This window comes from Salvelinus sp. IW2-2015, linkage group LG11, assembly GCF_002910315.2.
Source record: "Salvelinus sp. IW2-2015 linkage group LG11, ASM291031v2, whole genome shotgun sequence".
NCBI lineage: Eukaryota > Metazoa > Chordata > Actinopteri > Salmoniformes > Salmonidae > Salvelinus > Salvelinus sp. IW2-2015.
In genome coordinates this window covers 38,975,106-38,993,146 of record NC_036851.1, presented here as the reverse complement: position 1 = coordinate 38,993,146, position 18,041 = coordinate 38,975,106, and the positions used below count along the sequence as shown (strand labels likewise).

The 18,041-nt window shown below is 43.9% G+C and overlaps 1 protein-coding gene across 3 annotated transcripts in view; it reads right to left on the bottom strand.

Annotated features, from left to right (window-relative positions):
* Positions 1-18,041, bottom strand: part of LOC111970339 (plasma membrane calcium-transporting ATPase 1-like) — a 176,772-nt gene that overhangs the window by 157,514 nt on the left and 1,217 nt on the right. The gene's annotated exons all lie outside the window — the stretch shown is intronic.

The following is an 18,041-nucleotide window of genomic DNA, read 5'->3' as shown; positions in this document are numbered from 1 at the left end:
AACAACCCCCCCGCTCTGCCGAAACGCCCGCTCTGCCTCTTCTTGCCAGCCAACCCACTAACTATGCCTCTCGCCTACGTCGCTCGCTCTGCCTCTCCTGCTTTCCCCCCGCTCGCAGATCGCTCTGCCTCTCTCCCCCTGCCTCGCTTGCTCTCCGCTCTGCTCACCCCTCTCCTCCGCTGCTCTGGAGCCGCTCTGCCTCTCCCTCCCGCTTTGCTCTCCGGCCGCTCTGCCTCTCCCTCCCTCCCTCCCGCTCGCCCTCTGCCTCCTCGCTCCCTCTGCTCCCGCTCCCCCTCTGCCTCCCGCTCCTCTGCCTCCGCTCTACCTCTGCCTGTTCACCGTGCCCTCACCGCCGCCGCTCGCCCACCAGCCTCTCTGGCCGCTCACATCGCTCTACCCTCTCGCCGACTCGGCTCTGCATCTCCTGCGCACAGCCCGCTCTCGCCTCCCGCTTGCTCTCCTGTCCCCGCCCACCTACCGCTCGTGCTGCTTCCTGCTTCTGCTCCTGCCTCTCTTGCCGCGGCTCTGCCTCTCTCCGCCGCGCTCTCCGCCTCTCTGGGCCGCCGGCAGCTTCGTCTGGCCTCTCTGCTCCCGCCCGATCTGCCTCTCTGCCGCCCCGCCCGCCCGCTCTGCCTCTCTGCCGCCCGCCCGCTCTGCCTCTCTGCCGCCAGCTCGCCTGCCTCTCTGCCGCCAGCTCGCCTGCCTCTCTGCCGCCAGCTCGCTCGATTCCAGGTGAGTCCATGAAGCGCTGATGCGTGTAATGGTGACAAGTGTGCGCAATGATGGGCAGCCTAGCGTCCTCGAGCGCCAAAGTGGAAGTGCGAGCAGTCGTGAGAGAAAACTATTGTTGCACATCCCTGATCACTCCATTGAAGCAACAAAAACACTGGTTTTCAATGTAAAACGTGACCCCTGTCAATGCACAGCTGTACTCAGCTGCTCCTGCATTCTCCCATTGTGCCATTTACAAAACAAACAGTTGACTGGCCCAACTGTTCTGGGGAACTACGGTAAGCTGCATAATGTCAAATAATGTGACAGGTCAAATGAAGAACTTGATCTGCTTTATCTCATTAAGTTGACTACAAGTATTACCTTAAAAAGTAGCTACAAATATTCAAATTGAGTGAAAAACTAAATAAGTAGTTAAAACGGTATTGACCATCCTGTGGCTATTTCCAAATACCCCGATTATATATATATATATAATCGTATTTTACTATATACCGGTATTTATGCACGGACCGGCTTGTGTTTTTACTTTACCTTCTGTAACGTATTTGAATGTTTGATTTGTTAAATGTGATACGCTGTGTTACGTCCATTTTTATAGTATATATATATATATATATATGACAGGTCACTATATATAGTACACCGCCCAAGTAGGGCTGTACGATATGGCCCAAAAATTATATAATGGTCTTTTTCAACTATGACGGTATTTGATGTTTTTGATTAATAACAGTTCTAAATATGCTTTATGAGTAGTGTGTGACCCTAGGGTGGCAACACATTTATTCTAAATGATTTCAATGGGTCTTTCTCCATTCTGATTGTTTTATACTGTTCAATTCAACTTTAACCTAAAATAAATTCCTGCACTCATTTGAGATCATTTTCACACTGCCACAATATGGGCAAAAATACTAGGCTTTATTTTTAACCAAATGTTGCAATTGCGATTTAGCTCAAAACACTTGGGTGAACTTTTGGAATCATGGAAATAGAATGTTTATTATAATTCTATAGTTAGAAGAATATAAATAATAGAGGGCACTTTGAATACAGTATTGTTTGACATGACAACGAATGAAAATGCCATGGACGAGTTATTGTGACAGGTCTGTTTGGAAAGCAGCATGGKGAGAGAGCGGAGAGGGATGACTCAAGTAGTGGAGTAAACTATAAAAATGGACGTAACACAGCGTATCACATTTAACAAATCAAACATTCAAATACGTTACAGAAGGTAAAGTAAAAACACAAACCGGTCCGTGCATAAATACCGGTATATAGTAAAATACGATATACCGCCCAGCCCTACGCCCAAGCCTACTAAACACACACACGCACCACTGACATAGCCCTCTCCAGTCTCTGGGACTGTAGCAGTGACTGGGACACTGCAGGATCATAACCCCACAGGCTGCTCTCTCTCCCCTTCTCTCCACCTGGGATAGGTGCAAACCCAAGCAGCCGTGCAAGCTTAACACTGTCTGTGTGTGAGGTGCACACGTGTCTGTGTGTGTGGCCCTGTCAGAGAGGAGAGGAGGAAGCTGTGGATAGGGTGCCAAAAGGGCTTAGCCTCTGCTATGAATCGTGACTCTGAGACCAGTTCAACTCTCAGTGCACTCAACCCTAAAAATGAGGAGAGGATTTATGAAGTGAGGAGAGGGGTATTGAAGAGAGGAGAGAGGAAAGAGTAGTGGAATAAGAAGAGAAGTGAGGAGAGGGGGATTTGAAAGAGGATAAATAAGTGTTCAGAGATGTCAGTTTGCCTCTTCATAAACACAATCCTTTTGGAGGATGTCCTCTATTCTCATCCTCTCTTTTTCTTTTCTCTTGACAATACATACATCACACACACAGTTTATCAGGACAGGAAATAGAAAGCATCAACTGAATGTTAAATGTGTTTCCTGTCCGATATTTTAATTGTCTGTACTGTCTATTTCTTAAATGTTTGTGAAGTCTTGATATGTGGTGGTTTGTAATGTCTTGTTAATTGGCGTTGGACCCCAGGAAGATTAGCTAGCGTTGCGGTGCTAGCTAATGGGGATCCTAATAAAAATAACAAAATGACTGACACACACATAGTTAGCGGTGTTGGATACATGATAAACCAATAATGTAACAAGAGAAGTGCACTATATATACACTGCTCAAAAAAATAAAGGGAACACTTAAACAACACAATGTAACTCCAAGTCAATCACACTTCTGTGAAATCAAACTGTCCACTTTAGGAAGCAACACTGCATTGACAATCAAATTACTTCACATGCTGTTGTGAAATGAGAGATAGACAACAGGTGGAAATTATACGCCAATTAGCAATGACAACCCCAATAATGGAGTGGTTCTGCAGGTGCCGTGACCCATTCTCAGTCCTGATTGCTTCCCTAGGCTGATGTTATTTGGTCACTTTTGAATGCTAGGCCGCGTTGCTTTCACATCTAGCTGGATAGCATCGAGACGGAGTCTCACCCGCACACAAGTGGCCCTCAGCCGTAGCTGCAGCTCATCCCAGGATGGCACATACACATAGCGAGTGCTTGGCAAGAAGGGTTGCTGTGCTGTAACAGCAGCTAGTGTCCCAGAGCATGGAGGGCGCGCTCCACCCGGGACAGCGCCAGCAACATCGCGCCGGGACGCCCGTTTACAGACCCCCTCCCCGAGTCAACAAAGCCAGTACCAAGCGTAGGAGCGCCTAGAAGGCCACCTCCAGCAAGCACCCGCTACGCCTCCGCTTTTGTGCACAGGCAGGAGCCACTGGCCAGAGCCCTGCAAAAGACCTCCAGCAGGCCCACACAATACTGGTGCCACGTGTCTGCTCAAACGCGTCAGAAACAGACTCCATGAGGGTGTATGAGCGTGCCCGACGCCACAGGTGGGGGTTGTGCTTACAGCCCACAATCACCGTGCAGGACGTTAGGCATTTGTGCCAGAGAACACCAAGATCTTGCAAATTCGCCACTGGGCCCTATGCGCTCACAGAAGAAAGCAGGTTCTCACTGAGCACGTGACAGAGGCTGTGAGACGCCGTGGAGAACGTTCTGCTGCCTGCAACATCCTCCAGCAATGACCGGTTTGTGCGCGTGGGTCAGTCATGGTGTGCGGGGTGGTATTTCTTTGGGGCCGCACAGCCCTCCAGTGCTCGCCAGAGGTAGCCTGACTGCCATTAACGGTACGACGATGAGATCCTCAGACCCCTTGCTGAGACCATATGCTGGTGCGGTTGGCCCTGGGTTCCTCCTAAATGCAAGACAATGCTAGACCTCATGTGGCTGGAGTGCTGTCAGCATTCCTGCAAGAGAGGAAGGCATTGATGCTATGGACTGGCCCGCCCGTTCCCAGACTGAATCCAATTGAGCACATCTGGGACATCATGTTCTCGCTCCATCCACCAAAGCCACGTTGCACCACAGACTGTCCAGGAGTTGGCGGATGCTTTAGTCAAGTCTGGGAGGAGATCCCTCAGGAGACCATCCGCCACCTCATCAGGAGCATGCCCAGGCGTTGTAGGGAGGTCATACAGGCACGTGGAGGGCACACACACACTACTGAGCCTCATTTTGACTTGTTTTAAGGACATTACATCAAAGTTGGATCAGCCTGTAGTGTGGTTTTCCACTTTAATTTTGAGTGTGACTCCAAATCCAGACCTCCATGGGTTGATAAATTTGATTTCCATTGATAATTTGTGTGATTTTGTTGTCAGCACATTCAACTATGTAAAGAAAAAAGTATTTAATAAGAATATTCCATTCATTCAGATCCATATATATATATATATATATATATTTTATATATAAATACACACACACACAGAGAGTATGTGGATACCCCTTAAAATTAGTGGATTTGGTCATTTCAGCCACATCTGTTGATGACAGGTGTATAAAATCGAGCACACGGCCATGCAATCTCCATAGACAAACATGCCCCGGTCAACTGTAAGTACAACGGGACCACCGAGTGCTGAAGTGCAAAAAACGTAAAAATTGTCTGTCCTTGGCTGCAACTATCACTACCGAGTTCCAAACTGCCTCTGGAAGAAACGTCAGGACAAGAACTGTTTGTCGGGAACGTCATGAAATGAGTTTCCATGGCCGAGCGGCCGCACAAGCCTAAGATCACACCATGCTCATTTCCAAGCGTCACCTGGAGTGGTGTAAAGCTCGCCGCGATTCTGTGCAGTGATGAATCACACTTCACAATCTGACAGCCCGACGGACGAATCTGGGTTTGGTGGAATAACTGTCTGGGGCTGTTTTCATGGTTCGTGCTAGGCCCCTTAGTTCCAGTGAAGGGAAATATTAATGCTACAGCATAAAATGACATTCTAGATGATTCTATGCTTCCAACTATGTGGCAACAGTTTGGGGAAGGCCCTGTCCTGTTTCAGCACGACAATGCCCCCGTGCATAAAGCGAGGTACATAAAGAAATGGTTTGTTGAGATCGTGTGGAAGAGAGCCCTGACCTCAACCCCATCGAACACTTTGGGATAAATTGGACCGTTGACTGCGAGCCAGGCCTAATCGCCCAACATCAGCCCCCAACCACACTAATGCGCTTGAGGCTGAATGGAAGCAAGTCCCCGCAGCAATGTTCCAACATCTAGTGGAAAGCCTTCCCAGAAGAGTGGAAGCAGCAAAGGGTAGAACTAACTCCATATTAATGCCAATGATTTTGGAATGAGATGTTCGATGAGCAGGTGTCCACATACTTTTAGTCATGTAGTGTATTTACAATTAGATACAGCATAGTGGATACTAGCATATTAATTAATATTGTAGTGACGTACAGTGCATTCGGGAAGAATTCAGACCTCTTGACTTTTTCTACATTTTGTTATGTTACAGCGTTAACGTAAAATGTATTTAAAAAATTTACGTCATCAATCTACATCTACACACAATACCCCATAATGATGAAGCGAAAACAGGTTAGACATTTTTGCAAAATGTATTACAAAAACAAAACAAAAAATACTTTGCATAAGTACTCGGACCCTTAGCTATGAGACTCGAAAATGAGCTCAGGTGCATCCTGTTTCCATTGATCATCCTTGAGATGTTTCTACAACTTGATTGGAGTCCACCTATGGTAAATTCAATTGATTAGACATGATTTGGAAAGGCACACACCTGTCTATATAAGGTCACAAAGTTGACAGTGCATGTCAGAGCAAACACCAAGCCATGAGGTCAAAGGAATTGTCCTTAGAGCTCTGAGACAGGATTGTGTCAAAGCACAGATCTGGGGTAGGGTACCAAAACATTTTTGCACCACTGAAAGTCCCCAAGAACACAGTGGCCTACATTATACTTTAATGGAAGACGTTTGGAACCACCAATACTCTTCCTAGAGCTATCCACCAAACTGAGCAACCGGGGGAAAAGGGCCTTGGTCAGGGAGATGACCAATAACGCYATGGTCACTGACAGAGCTCCAGAGTTCCTCTGTGGAGATGGGAGAACCTTCCAGAAGGACAACCATCTCTGCAGCACATCTGTGCAGCAACGCTCCCCTTCCATCCTGACAGAGCTTGAGAGGATCTGCAAAGAATGGGGAAAAACTCCTCAAATACAGGTGTAGCGTCATACCCAAGAACACTGGAGGCTGTAATCGCTGCCAAAGATGCTTCAACAAAGTACTCAGTAAAGGGTCTGAATACCTATGTAAATGTATTATTTAAGTTTATTTTTAATAAATTTGCTAAAACTTCTAAAGACCTGTTTTGCTTTGTCATTCTGGGGTATTGTGTGTACATTGATGAGGGAAAATAACTACTTAATACATTTTAGAATAAGGCTGTAACGTAACATGTAGAAAAAGTCAAGGGGTCTGAATACGTTCCGAATGCTCTGTATGTGGAACGATGACTGCAACACATGACTTTTCAGAAGGAATGCCTGGATACAGTCTGTAAGCTGTCTTTCCCTTGCCCAAGAGGATCTTCTTGACACACGCACACACACACAGACAGACACACATCTCTTAATTAGAGAGAACAGATGCTGGCAGGCTAAACATAGTAAACACAGCTTGATATGCACAGATATAACCTCCCTGAACGAACTGAAGCTACGCACACAATCCTCATTGCAATACACACCAACTTACACAAATACACACAACTTACACATTGCAATACTTGGGCTGACCATATTTAGTCAACTGGTCGATTGTTTGTTCGACCAAGATTTCTTTAATCGAGCAGTTGCAAACACACTGAACAAAAATATAAAATGCAACATGTAAAGTGTCCCATAAAAAAATCCCAGAAATGTTCCATATGCACAAAAAGCTTATTTCTCTCAAATTGTGTTCCTTGGTGTCCACATCACCAACAAACTATCATGGTCCAAACACACTAAGACAGTTGTGAAGAGGGCACGACAACGCCTATTCCCCCCTCAGGAGACTGAAATGATTTGGCATGGGTCCTCAGATCCTCAAAAGGTTCTACAGCTGCACGATTGAGAGCATCCTGACTGGTTCCATTACTGCCTGGTAGAGCAACTGCTCCGTCCGACCGCAAAGCGCTACAGAGGGTAKGGCCCAGTATATCTATCACTGGGGCCAATCCTCCAAACCATCCAGGACCTCTATACCAGGCGGTGTCAGATGTAGGCCCTAAAAATTGCCAAAGACTCCAGCCACCCAAGTCAGATGGTTCACTCTACTACCGCATGGCAAGCGGTACCGGAGTGGACACATTGTTTGCCCACTGCACCACATAGGCTACATTTGTGAGGAACAAGTTTTGGTTTATTTCTTTCCATTTAGGAGTTGTCCATTTATTAACTGTCTTTTGTTTGTAGCGCTCCTGTCAATGTTGAGTAAGGATGCGCACCTGATTATGKATAGAAGTAGGCCTAGGCTACAAAGTAAGCCTTGCGTACAAATGTATGCCTACAGACAAGCCCATTTGGGGATCTGATAGTATATCTGATTGTCTTAAGCTCCACACCACTGTGGAGCTTCTCAACCTAATTTTTTCTTTACCTCAAACAGCAAGTAAACAAAAGTCTGTTTCTACATCCACTGCGAATGACAATATTTCCTCAGCGTAGCCTATTTGGAAAATCTTTCCAGCTCTGTTTTAAATAACCACGCGGAGTGAAAGGGGAAGAAAAAAAATGTCATGGTCTGTTCCGGTGTAGTCATAAAATAGGCCTACCTGATTACTTCTTATCCATTTTGCAAATAGCCTACAGCTTTGTGTCTGGAGCAGGACACTGAGGGCGCAGAGTATTTTATAAGTTTGCTAGCAAGAGCTTCAGGTCAGACCAAGTTGATAATTGATACAATGTTTCAAGTTCTTTGCAGACAGACCATGTGTTGCCAATGTGATTTATAAGATATTTATTTTTAAAATCAGGATATTTTCTACCTGCAGGCTGCAATGTTTTTATTTGTTGGCTTCATGTAGGCTATTTGTACATAGTTGGCAATGGCAATAGAAGCTCCTTTTAGAATTTTGATTAACCACATGATCACGATTTGGAGATACGAAGACTCAAGACTCAAATTAAATGAAACTGTTCCACAAAAATGTGCATATGAAAATCATAACTGGCACGCAGATCTGTAGAAATGGTAAGATAAATTGGCACGCCAAATGGAAAAGGTTGCTTACCACTGGTGTAGGCAATTACCAGTGACTTCTGGAGCTTAACCGCAGAATCTGTGAAGGCCAGCAGAAGCAGCAGGAGGGGCKGGAACAGGTTCTTCTGGTTAGGCTGTCTTGATCTCTGGCTCCATCTTGAGCCATATGCGTGTCTTAATTATTTAAATCACAGTGTGCTTAAAGCATCAGACAAGCTCAGTAGCCTACATATAGTTTATTTGATTAAAACACATAGGATGTGTCTATATGTGACCGACCAGCTCAAAATCGGTCTAATGTAGCAAAATTTGAATTTGTGTTTTTTACATTGGATACAAGTAGAGACTCAGAGATACAAAATGTTAAATCATATTCACTACAGTTGAGGAACAATGGGACAACAACCATGGGAAAGTAATTCTGCTTTGAAAGTTGATAAACTTGTAAACTCACTTTTTTTTTTTTAAATGACCTTTGCATGTTTTGGTACTACTACTGGAGAGCCCTTCTTTGTCTACAATTCAGCATTGTTCACACCCTCTTAAGCTTTAGCCCCACCCATCTCTTTAAGGGTTGATCCGAGCGTTCTGTACTAACAGCAGCAGTCAAGCACCCAAGCTAACTTGCTAGCTACTTCCAGACACAAATGATAGAACAGCTCACTGAACATTACTCGCCCTAGCAGAGCTGGCTAGGCTGTTATGTTATCCAGAGCATTGGTGACAGCAACTGTGCTGTCAGATTGAATTTACGAACGAACAGACACTGGCCATACTCAACGGGTGTTGAGCGTTCGTAAATTCAGCAGTTATTATGCGCTATGGCACACTCAGACGAGAGTCTATTGTTAAGACATTTAGCTAGCTAGCTAGATAAACAATTAATCGTAATCCCAACTCATGACATTACTATCCTGCATGAATCTGCAGGTAGCTAACCAAACAGGTTCAATGTTGCAGTGTTTACCAAACGTGCTAACCAAAGTAGCTAATTGGACATAAATAACGGACATTATCGAACAAATCAAGCATTTATTGTGGACCTGGGATTCCTAGGACTGCATTCTGATGAAGTTCATCAAAGGTAAGGAAACATTAATCAAGTATTTTCTGGTTTCTGTTAACTCCAACATGGCGGCTAATTTTACTATTGTTCTGAGCTCCGTCTCAGATTGCATGGTTTGCTTTTTTCGTAAAGTCTTTTTTGAAATCTGACACACCGGTTGCATTAAGGAGAGGTATATATATATAATTCCATGTGTCTAACTTGTATTATCATCTACATTTATGATGAGTATTTCTGTTGAAACGATGTGGCTATGCACTATCACTGGATGTTTTTGGAACTAGTGAATGTAACGCGCCAATGTAAACTCAGATTTTTTTTATATAAATATGAACTTTATCAAACAAAACATGCATGTATTGTGTAACATGAAGTCCTATGAGTGTTAGCTATATTTCTGCTTTTTGTGACTGCTATCTTTCGCTGGAAAAATGGCTGTGCTTATTGTGGTTTGGTGTGACCTAACATAATCGTTTGTAGTGCTTTCGCTGAAAAGCATATTTGAAATCGGACACGTTGGTGGGATTAACAACAAGATTACCTTTAAAATGGTATAAGACACATGTATGTTTGAGGAATTTTAATTATGAGATTTCTGTTTTTTGAATTTGGCGCCCTGCACTTCGACTGGCTGTTGTCATATCATCCCGCTAGCGGGATTGCAGCCATAAGAAGTTCAAATGAAATAATTTTCTGTCAAAATTAGAAACGTGTAATATCTGAAAATGAGGTTAGCTAGACTATCTTACCCGTATACATCATGGATGGACGCGTCTCCTGTCGGATGCCATGGTTGCCCTTAGTTTGAAGATGCAATATAGAGACAGGTGTTTTCTCCATCTCCTTAGCTATCATACTTGAATTTCATTGATTTCAAAACACGGTCCTCCAGAAAGTGGAGAGCAACACTTATGCAGTTTTACTAAGAAATACATTTAAAAAAGCTGCATTAGACAGGATTACCTAGACAAATTGACCAGCTCAAATAGACAGAAGCGTGCTATAAGGCAGACCAGTCCAAACTCATCTCTCGGCACGTCCTGCCCACTCATTACCTCAGCCAATCATGGATAGTGGGAAGGTTCCTCACTTTTTCTGTGGCTAAACCAACTATGCTCGTAATTTAACAATAATATTCATATTTACAGATGGCATAGATGTTTGTTTTTAAGGCACATGAAAAACGCATTTTGATTAAAAAATWAAAGTTTACGTTCAAACGGCTCTCATGTGAAGTAGTGACCCACAATATACGCCTAGTTTCCTGAAACGGGTCACATATAGGGAAAAATACACATTTCAAAATGTCGACCAATCAATTGGTCGAAAGACCAGATGACCCCTGGTCGACAAATATTTTGTTAGTTGCGTCGAGCCCTACACAATACAGTACACACCAACTACCACATCAACAGCATCCTCCCGGACACCCTAAACCCATTCTAATTTGCATATCGCCCAAACAGATCCACAGATGACGCAATCTCAATCACACTCCACACCYCCCTTTCTCACCTGGAGAAAATGAACACCTATGTGAGAATGCTGTTCATCGACTACAGCTCAGCGTTCAACACCATAGTGCCCACGAAGCTCATCACTAAGCTAAGGACTCTGGGACTAAACACCTCCCTCTGCAACTGGATCCTGGACTTCCTGACGGGCCGCCCCAGGTGGTAAGAGTAGGCAACAACACGTCTGCCATGCTGATCCTTAACACTGGGGCCCCTCAGGGGTGTGTACTTAGTCCCCTCCTGTACTCCCTGTTAACCCAGGACTGTGTGGCCAAACACGACTCCAACACCATCATTAAGTTTGCTGACGACACAACAGTGGTAGGCCTGATTACCGACAACGATGAGACGGCCTATAGGGAGGTGGTCAGAGAACTGGCAGTGTGGTGCCAGGACAACAACCTCTCCCTCAATGTGAGCAAGACAAAGGAGCTGATTGTGGACTACAGGAAAAGGCAGGCCAAATAGGCCCCCATTCACATCYACGGGGCTGTAGTGGAGCGGGTCGAGAGTTTCAAGTTCCTTGGTGTCCACATTACCAACGAACTATCACGGTCAAAACATACCAAGACAGTSGTGAAGATGGCACGACAACCCCTTTCCCTCCTCAGGAGACTGAAAATATTTGGCATGGGCCCCCAGAACCTCAAAAGGTTCTACAGCGGCACCATCGAGGGCATCCTAACCGGTTGCATCACCGCCTGGTATGGCAACTGCTCGGCATCTGACCGTAAGGCGCTACAGAGGATAGTGCAAACGGCCCAGGAAATCACTGGGACCAAGCTTCCTGCCATCCAGGACCTACAGTGAGGGAAAAAAGTATTTGATCCCCTGCTGATTTTGTTCGTTTGCCCACTGACAATGAAATGATCAGTCTGTAATTTTAATGGTAGGTTTATTTGAACAGTGAGAGACAGAATATCAACAAAAAAATCCAGAAAAACGCATGTCAAAAATGTTATAAATTGATTTGCATTTTAATGAGGGAAATAAGTATTTGACCCCTCTGCAAAACAGAGGATTAAATGTTAGCACAAGCGTATACTGGTAACTAACAAAATAAAGGAAACACAGACATAAAGTGTCTTAAAAGGGTGTTGGGCCACCACGAGTTGCCAGAACAGGTTCAATGTGTCCTGGCATAGATTCTACAAGTAGACCTAAACCATGCCAGGAAAATGCACCCCACACACAATAACATAAACTTTGTATCCCTCATTTACGCACGTGTTTCCTTTATTTTGGCAGGTACCTGTTGCCTACAGTTCGGGAAGACTGCAATTTGGGCAGCKTGTGGGCCAAATATACAGCTTGTTGTGTTGTGGCCATAGACATATACTGTATAGAAGGGTTTTGGATTCTCATACCCTGGCAATTTGGATGAACCAGCCTTGTGGATGTCTACAGTTGCTTTTCTGAGGTCTTGGCTGATTAATTTTGATTTTCCCATGATGTCATGCAAAGAGGCACTGAGTTTGAAGGTKGGCCTTGAAATACATCCACAGGTACACCTCCAAATGACTCAATTGATGTCAATTAGCCTATCAGAAGCTTCTAAAGCCATGACATCATTTTCTGGAATTTTCCAAGCTATTTAAAGGCACAGTCAATTTAGTGTATGTAAACTTCTGAACCACTGGAATTGTGATACAGTGAATTATAAGTGAAATAATCTGTCTGTAAACAATTGTTGGAAAAAAATACTTGTGTCATGCACATAGTAGATGTCCTAACCGACTTGCCAAAACTATAGTTTGTGAACAAGAAATTTGTGGAGTGGTTGAAAAACGAGTTTTAATGACTCCAACCTAAGTGTATGTAAACTTCCGACTTCAACTGTATATAGTATACATACCACACACAGTCAAAAGTTTGGACACACCTACTCATTCAAAGGTTTTTCTTCATTTTTACTATTTTCTTTATTGCAGAATAATAGTGAAGACATCAAAACTATGAAATAACACATGGAATAATAATCTAAATATCTTTTATATTTGAGATTCTTCAAAGTCGCCACCCTTTGCCTTGATGACAGCTTTGCACACGCTTGGCATTCTCTCAACCAGCTTCATGAGTAGTCACTTGGAATGTATTTCAATTAACAAGTGTTCCTTCTTTAAAAGTGAATTTGTGGAATTTGTTTATTTCTTAATGCGTTTCAGCCAATCAGTTGTGTTGTGACAAGGTAGGGTTGGTATACAGAAGATAGCCCTATTTGGTAAAAGACCAAGGCCATATTATGACAAGAACAGCTCAAATAAGCAAAAATAAATGACGGTCCATCATTATTTTAATACATGAAGGTCAGTCAATCTGGAAAATTTCAAGAACTTTGAAAGTTTCTTCAAGTGCAGTTGCAAAAACCATCAAGCGCTATGATGAAACTGGCGCTCATGAGGACCAACACAGGAAAGGAAGACCAGAGTTACCTCTGCTGCAGAGGAGAAGTTCATTAGAGTTACCAGCCTCAGAAAATCTGAAATTAACTGCACCTCAGATTGCAGCCCAAAATYGTTCAGAGTTCAAGTAACAGACACAACTGTTCAGAGGAGACTGCTTGAATCAGGCCTTCATGGTCAAATTGTTCAAATTTCTGCAAAGAAACCACTACTAATGGACACCAATAATAAGAAGACTTGCTTGGGGCAAGAAACACGAGCAATGGACATTAGACTGGTGGAAATCTGTCCTTTCGTCTGATGAGTCCAAATTTGTGATTTTTGGTTCAAACCGCTGTGTCTTTGTGAGACACGGAGTAGGTGAACAGATGATCTCCACATGTGTGGTTCACACCGTGAAGCATGGAGGAGGAGGTGTGATGGTGCTTTGCTGGTGACACTATCTGTGATTTATTTAGAATTCAAGGCACACCTAACCAGCATTCTGCAGCGATATGCCATCCCATCTGGTTTGCTCTTAATGGGACTATCATTTGTTTTTTAACATGATAATGACCCKAAACACCTCCAGGCTGTGTAAGGCCTATTTGACAAAGAAGGAAAGTGATGGAGTGCTGCATCAGATGACCTGGCCTCCACAATCACCCAACCTCAACCCAATTGAGATGGTTTGGGATGAGTTGGACTGCAGAGTGAAGGAAAACCAGCAAAACAAGTGCTCAGCATATGTGGGAACTCCTTCAAGACTGTTGGAAAAGCATTCCTCATGAAGCTGGTTGAGAGAATGCCAAGGTGTCGTCAAGGCAAAGGGTGGCTACTTTGAAGAATCTAAAATATATTTTGATTTGGTTAACACTTTTTTGGTTACTACATGATTCCATATGTGTTATTTCATAGTTTTGATGTCTTCACTATTATTATACAATGTAGAAAATAGTAGAAATAAAGACAAACTCCTGAATYAGTAGGTGTATCCAAACCTTTGACTGGTACTGTACAGATGTRTATATTGTTTTTATTTAATTGAACCTTTCTTTAACTAGGCAAGTCAGTTAAGAAAAAAWTTGTATTTACAATAACGGCCTACCCCCGCCAAACCCAGACGACGCTGGGCCAATTGTGRGCGCCTATGGGACTCCCAATCAATTGTTCTCAGTGAGAACAAGTATTTGATACACTGCCGATTTTGCAGGTTTTCCTACTTACAAAGCATGTAGAGGTCTGTAATTGTTATCATAGGTACACTTCAACTGTGAGAGACGGAATCTAAAACAAAAATACAGAAAATCACATTGTATGATTTTTAAGTAATTAATTTGCATTTTATTGCATGACATAAGTATTTGATCACCTACCAACCAGTAAGAATTCCGGCTCTCACAGACCTGTTAGTTTTTCTTTAAGAAGCCCTCCTGTTCTCCACTCATTACCTGTATTAACTGCACCTGTTTCAACTCGTTACCTGTATAAAAGACACCTGTCCACACACTCAATCAAACAGACTCCAACCTCTCCACAATGGCCAAGACCAGAGAGCTGTGTAAGGACATCAGGGATAAAATTGTAGACCTGCACAAGGCTGGGATGGGCTACAGGACAATAGGCAAGCAGCTTGGTGAGAAGGCAACAACTGTTGGCGCAATTATTAGAAAATGGAAGAAGTTCAAGATGACAGTCAATCACCCTCGGTCTGGGGCTCCATGCAAGATCTCACCTCGTGGGGCATCAATGATCATGAGGAAGGTGAGGGATCAGCCCAGAACTACACGGCAGGACCTGGTCAATGACCTGAAGAGAGCTGGGACCACAGTCTCAAAGAAAACCATTAGTAACACACTACGCKGTCATGGATTAAAATCCTGCAGCGCACGCAAGGTCCCCCTGCTCAAGCCAGCGCATGTCCAGGCCCGTCTGAAGTTTGCCAATGACCATCTGGATGATCCAGAGGAGGAATGGGAGAAGGTCATGTGGTCTGATGAGACAAAAATTGAGCTTTTTGGTCTAAACTCCACTCGCTGTACAACCAAGAACACCATCCCAACCGTGAAGCATGGAGGTGGAAACATCATTCTTTGGGGATGCTTTTCTGCAAAGGGGACAGGACGACTGCACCATATTGAGGGGAAGATGGATGGGGCCATGTGTCGCGAGATCTTGGCCAACAACCTCCTTCCCTCAGTAAGAGCATTGAAGATGGGGTCGTGGCTGGGTCTTCCAGCATGACAACGACCCGAAACACACAGCCAGGGCAACTAAGGAGTGGCTCCGTAAGAAGCATCTCAAGGTCGGAGGGGCCTAGCCAGTCTCCAGACCTGAACCCAATAGAAAATCTTTGGAGGGAGCTGAAAGTCCGTATTGCCCAGCGACAGCCCCGAAACCTGAAGGATCTGGAGAAGGTCTGTATGGAGTAGTGGGCCAAAATCCTTGCAGTGTGTGTAAACCTGGTCAAGAACTACAGGAAACGTATGATCTCTGTAATTGCAAACAAAGGTTTCTGTACCAAATATTAAGTTCTGCTTTTCTGATGTATCAAATACTTATGTCATGCAATAAAATGCGAATGAATTACTTAATAATCATACAATGTGATTTTCTCGATTTTTGTTTTAGATTTCCGTCTCTCACAGTTGAAGTGTACCTATGATAAAAATTACAGACCTCTACATGCTTTGTAAGTAGGAAAACCTGCAAAATCGGCAGTGTATCAAATACTTGTTCTCCCCACTGTATATATATAAAAACACATGGTCCACTGAAAAGCTGACAGCACCAGTTTCTGTTGTCTGGAGTACGATGGATTTCTGATTGCGTCTTGAACCAGCAACCCGCAATTACATTTAGCCACAAAGGTTGAGACCCTTTAGCAGAGGGCCGAAATACGCTTAAGAGGTTAGCGGCTGTGTTCTGACAGTTGTCCAAGATGAGAATACCCAGCAAATCAACATAGACAGACACACAGAGACGGACAGACACACAAAGCACTCTGCATGTATGCAGTGTCCTTGACTCTTATTGATCAGGTTGTGTCATATTGATCAAGCTAACAGACATGACAATTAATATTCTCTCAGTTAAAGAGATGAATGAGAGACACTGCAATTATGGCACAGTATAAGGCTGTCCCACTGTAACGGTATAGTTACAGATTATATAACACCTGTAACAGACTATGCTATATCATGTTTTTACAGCATTAAACACAGCTTACATAGTACTCAATAACTTAAATATGCAAAAAATGTATATCAGTGAGGCTGTTCCCCATTGCTTAGCCAGGGGAAGGATGAAGGTGTGAAATATAACCAGAGGAGGCTGGTGGGAGACGCTATAGGAGGATGGGCTCATTGTAATGGCTGGTATGGAATTATTGGAACAGAGTCTAATATGTGGTTTCCATAGGTTTGATACCGTTCCATTTATTCCATTCCAGCCATTACAATGAGCATGTCCTCCTATATTTCCTCCCACCAGCCTCCTCTGTATCACGCCTACAGTAAGATTATACATTTTCAGTTCACTGCAGCAGTCACACCTAGTCTAGAGTGAAGGGGACTGTGTCTATCTACGGGGATAAAAGCCAGCTTTAAAGCTTGTGCGTGTTGCTGTGCCTGAGGGAGATCCACCTGAATGTTCCGGTGACAATAATACAGCAATAATAGCCGTGGCCCTGCCCTTGGCGGGGAAAATAACAGCAGGGGGAAAATAACAGCCAGATGCCCTCCTTTAGAGGTCACACAATCTGAAAAGTCGTCAAGAGCAGATATTGCGGGGTCTCCCTTCTCTGTAGAAAAGCACTAGTGCGAGAACACACCCAGAAAGAGGAGTGCGAAGGGAGGAGAGGAGGAGATGAGAAGAGACCTGATTACATCCCTTGACATGATGTAAGAAGGGTTGACTTTTCAAAGCACTTATTACTTAACAGAGGTTGTCTCTCCTCTTTCTAAGCTTAAGCTAAAACCTTACATTATGTTTTGCAGTCAACAAGCACAGCCATTCACTACACATGAAATGTAGAATCTGAACTAGGAAAAATAACCACTCGATTAAGCTAAGCCTGCATAGCCAGTAATGCAGAGACACATACACATACAAGCAAACGCTCGCGCACACACACACACGAGATGGCCCCTGATTATATCCCAAAGGCCGGGAGATAGCGATATAGTGTCGTTTCATTTTACCATCCAAAGGGAATCCATGCAGCTGGCTATACACTGGTATCCCCCATTGGCCCGGTTCGTTAATAAAACATTCTCCATTCAGGCTGCAAAGGATTCAATTTGCTCCTTAATTCGCTATATGGAAAGAAAGTGGGAAAAATATGCTTACTTTATTAAACACGATTTTCCACCACCATGCTACAGTGGCTAATGCTAGTCCCGGATTTTGTGTACTGTGTTCAGTGAATCAGGTTACAGCAGACTGTTTTTTCAACCCTGGTCTGATTGGCTGAATGTTTTTTTCCCCCACCTTCTCCTATTAAATCGAGTTAAGGAGGAAATGTATGGTTTTGCAGCCTGAATGGAGAATGTTTTATGTATAAACCGGCTCAGAGGAGATATGAGTGTATGACCGGCTGCATGGATTCCCTTTGGGTGGTAAGATGAAACGACTCAATATCGCCATCTGCTGGGCTTTGGGCTACGCCGATGACAGATGCGCATTGCTGTCAGTGACAAGTCCCACGATTAAAACTATAGGATAAACCCAGGGTCGC